We start from the raw sequence: 7,502 nt of genomic DNA on the forward strand, positions 1-7,502 counted from the left end.
AGTACACGGATTTGAGTGATTAATTTTGTACTTAAAACATTTATTTTTAAAGATATTTGAAGTACAATGATACAAAGGTTTTCCGTAATACATTTCATTCCATCGGTGTAATCTGTAACACCTGAGGATATAATTACATTAATCCTCAGGGGGGTACACGCCTACTTTGTGTGTCATGTGTTTGGCAAGCACAAGGAGCCCTAGCTAATATGGTATTTTGCTCATACAACTTTACACATCAGTACCATATTTCTCTAACACAGAATTACACAGCTATCTGATCATTTAACTGAGAGAGACAAATATTTATTGTACTACATCAGTGACAGATGTTTACGCAATTACACAGTTGGATAACTTCACACTTACGAAACTGTATTTTGTCTGTACTTTGTAAACTGTTCATATTTTTTCGGAACCATTGTGATACTATGAGAGCTTTGAATGATGTATTTGGTATGAGATCATGATTTTTAAAGTGCGTTTGAGGCAGATGACACTTTTGACATGAGCAGAGAATTTTTTTGGGCTTGAAATTATTGCAGAAAGCTACGACGTTTTTGAGATTTGGCTGAGTTTTTATGATGTTATTATTATGATGACAATGTGTATTATGCTGTTGCGGTATGTTTATGATCAATAAGCTGATGCTATATGAGGAATTTGATTATGCTATGTATTTATTACGATGAAATTTTGAAAAAGTGTCAACGAATATGTATATGCGTAATAAGGTAAGGAGCAATGAACAGTGGTTAAGGGACTCTGACTTGTGAAAAAGGATGTTGGAAACCAAGAATCGTACTTTAAGAATTAGGAAAGGTGGGTACATGTGTGAATGTATTACAATGCCACTGAAAATTTTTTGGACTCTGTTATATTTACAGGATTTTGTTTCTACAGATTTGTTACGCAAATTCTTAACCTGTGAATTTTTTTATATGAGACTGTCACTGTAGCGGAAACTGCTGTCGTAAATATTTCAGTAAGAAAGTTAAGTGACCACCTGCACGTAATGCGTCGTGGGCACCCAGCTGGGCGACAGTCACCTGAAAAAAAAAAAAGCCATTAGCGTGTGCCTTTCAGAGGTACAGGTGGGAAAAAAAAGGCAGGCCATTATCCTCGCTATTGACATTCCTTTGTAGAAAGCATCGCAAATACGACACGCTCATAACTTGGAAACATTCTTACATCTGCACACCTGATTAGGACAAGTGTCTATCTACGAGAATTGAGAGAATTTCTACTAACTTATGAAATGCATCATGACTACTGAATGATTATTTTATGCTTTACTTTGTACATAGTTGCTTATTTCATTTGATATCTGGTTTCCAGCTGTCTTGCAGCATTGGTTTCATAAAATAAAATTAAATGCATTTGCTAATGTGAACACTTTCTGTCAACAGATCTATTAAATAATTATTTTATGACCCAAATTCTTCGAAAAAGGAGCTCTTGGAATGGAAAGAACAATAAGAAGGGACTAATAACAGTAACTGCATATATCATTTTCTTTTAAAGTACTTGGTAACTTTTTTGGTAGAATAACTTCTTGTGGTGCACCACTTTAATCACATAGACATTAAGATGTGATTATACATTACCTTTATCTGCATTGTTGTCTTTACCGTAATATTTTTCTGCTTGAGCGTTGTCATGTTTAGATTTCATTTATTGCTTTTGTTCCTGCTGTTTGCCAGGCATAATGTTGCAGAATTTGACTTTGTATTACGCTGTTACGCCAGTTTCACTACTGATTTATTTTTCTTGTTTGCTGCTCATTGCCTTATATTAGTTGTAATTTATGCTGCTTGCTTTGCCTTTTGTATTTTTTGTCATTGATGTTTGTGTTACTTGTTTTGTGCTGCTGCATTGCCTCGCCCCTTAGTTTCGCATCTGAGCTCAGTAGATTTAAGTTAGCTTAAGAGGGGGTAGACTATATAAGAAACTAACTATGATGAATTGGAAGAAATGCATTGAGAAGATATAAGAAAATGGTTTGGCCAAAAAAAAAGGTAGTGTACAGTGGAGAAAAACTATTTTGAAAGAGGATGTGAACAGAATACAGAAAGCCGGCTTAGATAGTACTTTTGGGAATAATGATGAACAAAGGGAGATCTCCATGCAAAGTACTGCAGTAAAACAAACCCTGTCCTTTCCTTTTGTGTCATCCCTCTATATGTTTGTGTACCCTTGTGTATTTGTGTTTTTCCTGTCTTTATGTGTTTAGCTAATAAGATTTATGTTGTAGAATTTTTCAAATACTATGTTATTTTCTTCATTAAGGTGTTTAGACATTATTTATTCTGTTTTGTTTTAATGCTCCCGTGTAAAGTTGATGTTTCAAAAGTTATTCTGATCTTTTATGTATTTACTTATGTCATAATTCCTGTAACACTGATGTATATGTTAGTTCGATTCTTTTGTAAAGCGTGTGCTACAAATGTTATCTGTACTATTACGTTCTTTAATGATGTATTTTGTAATTGTATTTTCATGTTGTAAATTTATAATTGTATAGACACCAGTTCTTCACATTAAGTTACATTTCACTGCACACGTTTCTGTTGGTCATAGTATATGGACAATATGTGAGAAGTAGGGACTGTTAGTGTTTGCACATGTGTTAATAATTCAGCAAGGGACTGGATAACAGCATTGCTGGTTCTAAGGACAGTTCCAAAAACTTTGTGAGTGCACAGGTGGTGGTTATGGACTTGCTATATTGTCCGCAAGACTCTTCAATGGTGATTGTGCACCTGCACAGTCAATCAGATGGCTGCTGGCCATCTCTACAAGGACTACAGTGGGTCTGCATCTTTGATGACCCACCAATGCCATTATTTCTACAAGGACTGCAGTGGGTGTGCACATCTGGTGGCCCACCTATACCGTAATCTCTACCAGGACTACAATGGGTATGCTCTGTGACGACTTACCTACCAATATTCTTCAAAACTTCGACTGACTCTGGGGTTTGCTCTGTTGTGGACCATTACCTGTCAGCATGTCAAGAGTCAGCACTGTCTTTCCGATGGAAGGACACTACTTCTTCAAGACTGCGTGGAAATCCACTACTTCTGTGTGCATTCTCTTTTACTGTTCAGACACTGTAATTTTACTGTGATGAATCAGGGCTGTCTTTATAGACTGTGAGAAAATTTTAGCTTTTGACCAACATTGTATCAATAAGTGTGTGCGTTTGATATCTTTGTTATTGTAATTATGAAAAATTTTATCAAATCATTATTGGCCACTGCCCAAAACAATTTGTAAAATTTTTTGTGGGGAGCATGGGGGCTATGTAAGTAGGCTGTTTAGGTTTTCTTATTGGTAACGCCACCTCGGTATGAAAATCACTGGCTGTGCTGTGTGCAGTCTGTGGCTAGTTTGCATTGTTGTCTGCCATTGTAGTGTTGGGCAGCGGCAGCTGGATGTGAACAGCGCAGTTGGAGGTGAGCCGCCAGCAGTGGTGGATGTGGGGAGAGAGATGGCGGAGTTTCGTAATTTGTCATGAACTGCTATATATATTATGACTATCAAGGTAAATACATTGTTTGTTCTCTATTAATATCTTTCATTTGCTAACTATCCCTATCAGTAGTTAGTGCCTTCCGTAGTTTGAATCTTTTACTTAGCTGGCAGTAGTGGCGCTCGCTGTACTGCAGTAGTTCGAGTAATGAAGATTTTTGTGAGGTAAGTGATTTCTGAAAGGTATAGTTTAATGTTACTCAGGGCCATTCTTTTGCAGGGATTTTTGAAAAGTCAGATTGTGTTGCGCTAAAAATATTGTATGTCAGTTTAAGCACAGTCTTGTACAATTGTTCAAAGGGGACGTTTCAATTATTATTAATGAAAGAGATCGCCCACAGACACTAGAAGAACTTCTACAGAAATTTCATGGTACTGCTATTTATTCCACACTAGATTTGAAATCGGGATTTTGGCAAATTCAGCTTCATCCGAACTGCAGAAAGTACACAGCTTTTCTCTGTTTTGGTGACTTATCAATTTTGTAAATTACCGTTCGGTTTAACTATTTCTTCAGCAGCATTTATTCGCGTTTTGAATACTATACTTCCGACAGAATTAAAAGACAGAATCACAACGTATGTAGACGACATTCTTATTGCAGAAGCTAACTGGTCTGAACACAATCTGAATCTTGATCAGCTGTTGCAAACCTTTCGTCCACAAGTACTCACAATTAATCTTAGCAAATTGCACTTTGGCAAAACATCTAAAAAAATTTCTTGGACATGTAATTTCAGCAGAACCCATTGCGCCTGACACGGAAAAACTTCAAGGTTTACGTGACATTACTGTACCTACGACAAGGAAACAACTACGCAGCTTTTTGGGTTTAATTAACTTTTTTCGTAAATTTATTCATTACTCTGCTTTAGACACCCCTAGATTATGCCAATTGATGGGTAAAAACGCTATTTCGTCCTGGGATAGCCAAGCACATTCTGAGTTTGTCAATCTGAAACAAGCCTTGTTGAATGCACCACTTTTATCACATCCAGATCTTACTAGAAATTTTTCCATTGCCACTGACAATTTTAACGCCGCTTTAGGCGTACACATTTTTCAGGAAATTGAAGAAGATGGTACTACAGTAATTAAAGCCATCGCCTTTGCGAGTCACATTCTGTTACCTGCTGAACGCAATTATTCTGTTACAGAACTTGAAACATTATGTGTTGTATGGGCATTTACGAGATTTCGGCATTTTCTTTATATAAGACATACGACCGTTTACACAGATCAAAGAGCTATCAAGTTTTTACTTTCAGCTAAATTTACACATGACAGATTAAGCAGATGGAAACTTTATTTACAGGAATTTAATTTTAAAATTGTTCACATTCCCGGTACACAAAATGTTGTAGCAGACGCACTATCCCGTTCTCTCAGCAACAATCAGCAAGACATCGCAACCAACTTCTGCCAAGCAAATTTTAGCATCATGTATATTTAACAAGTTGCATTCGAAAACTTTATTTCGGCATCATTACGAGACATAGCACAAGAGCAGAGCAAAGACAACGTATGGAAAGAAATTATACACCTTTGGCAAGATAGGAATAATGTTACCATCAGAAACATTACACTGTACGCAATAACATTCTGTTTCGCCACTCTCGACCTGACAGCAACAACTGGTTAGTATGCATTCCTGACGAACTTGTTAACAAATTAATTTGGTATACTCATTTAAGTTACCCACATTATGGAGCCAGAAAATGTTTTCTTATACCGAGACAGAACTGTTATTTTACCAATATGGAGAAACGTATTCGACGAGTTTTAGCGTCATCTAAAATCTGCCAGAAAGCTAAGTCAGACACGAATTCACATATTCCTCCGTTACATCTCATTGTACCTGTTAAATTGAGACACATGGCCGCTGTAGACATTTTTGGTCCAATTCCCAGAACTAATAGAGGTTTTTGTTACATCTTTGTCGCGCTTGAACTCACTTCGAAATTTGTAACCTTCACACCGTTACGCAAAGCTACTGCTAAATCTATTTCGAATGCATTTCTAAAACACTTTTTATCTCATGTAGGACGTGTATTGAAAGTAATTTCCGACAATGGACCACAATTTCGATCTGCTAAATAGACACGTATGTTACGAGCAAGAAACATTTCTCCGATTTATAAACCTAAGTATCACGCTTCTTCGAACCCTTGTGAACGACTAATGAAAGAAATTGGTAAACTATGTAGAATATACTGTTATAAAAACATATTGATTGGGATACACACATACTGTCATTCCAGGATGTAATTAACTCCACACCAAATGAATCTACTATGTTATCTCCGACTGTTATACTGAAAAATGTTGAACCACCTAACAAAATTAAAGAAATAGTATCCTTTCCAACATCTCGTCGACTACGACACCATTAAATAATTGATATTGCGCTGAACAACATCAAACGTGCCGCAGAGCGCCGGAGAAGACAGCAAAAACAGGTTTGTACATGCTGTGACTTTCACATTGGACAGAAGATATTAGTACGCACACATTATTTATCCAACAGAGGAAAGAGTAGATGCAGTAAATTTGAGCTTCTATACGCAGGTCCATACAGAATTCGCAGCATTCCTCACCCCAATGTAGTACACGTCGAAACTCTGAGAACCAGAAAAAGTAAAGGCAATCACCATGTCTCCAATATTAAACCTTTTATTGAATGAACGTACTTTATGATTTATCACATTGTAATGCCATTTGCAGATATTTATATGAACACTTACTGTTGATTATCATATTTTTTCTTGGCAAGTGCACGGCAAGGTAAGGTTAGCAGGTCGCTTTTCTTGTCGTTATATATCAGACCATGCACATTTTCCATTTTTCGTGTATGTATGATTGTTTTCCTGTTTTGTTTGTATGCACTACGAAATCTTTAAGATATAACATACATCAATTGACTTTGACATTTTGCCTTATGATATCTCAACATCGTGACTATTTTACATTTTTTTGCTACTACATTATGATAATCTGAGTAAATTTTTTGCACTTGAAAACTGTCTATGTTTTTGACATAATGCGTTTTCTGTCATGCTATGTTGTATGCTTAATTATATCACTAGAAACAAGATTTTATTTAATGGGTATATGATTTAAATGAAAGATATTAATCCTTTTTCATCATATTCAGAAAGCAATAACGTGTAAAAGAAATAAATTAAACAAACCACAGTGGATTACTATGAAATGGGAATTTGACCTTCGGAATGAATGAAAGAAAATGGAATGCCTTGTGATGAAGATTAAATGGATCAGAATTAACAATCATTAACAAGAATATACTATACACATCGTATGATAGCAGTCTTAACTAATTTTTTTCTTTCAGAATACGAGGCGATTGATGCAGGCTGTCAGACAGAACTACATATCTTAGTTTTAGTGATGAAATATGCTAGAAATAAGAAACTCTGTACAATGAATAGTTGTATGAAGTAAATGGTAATATGAATGATGAATAATGAAGTGTCTTTTTGCAGATTATAATGAATGATGATGAATAGTTATATGAAGAATATGCTAACATGAAAAATGAGGTTTTTCTTTGCAGCTGATGATAGTGATGATGTTATGGTAATATGAATAATGAAGTTCTTTTCCTTGCAGATGACGATATTGATGGAGTTTTTATATTTACTGTTAGTTAAGGAATGTTGTGTAGTTATTTAAGTATTTGTTGCAGTTCGTTTTGACAGTATGTCTTATATCGCATGGTATAATGACTGAATGTTTTTGAAAGGACAGCTAGAGTACATTCATATTCAATACAAGTTTCATTACCTGTTAATTCGAAGTTCACTACTTTTCAGCATAATATGTGTTTCTTCTTTCAGCTGAATAATCCATTTTGTATTTTTTCCAGGAGAAGCTATTCATGAAATTAATGTGCTATAAGCAGATTGTCATTAAACCCGTTCTAGTACTTGCATTTTTTTAACCCATTT

This window comes from Schistocerca americana, chromosome 3 (assembly GCF_021461395.2).
Source record: "Schistocerca americana isolate TAMUIC-IGC-003095 chromosome 3, iqSchAmer2.1, whole genome shotgun sequence".
NCBI classification, from domain to species: Eukaryota; Metazoa; Arthropoda; class Insecta; order Orthoptera; family Acrididae; genus Schistocerca; species Schistocerca americana.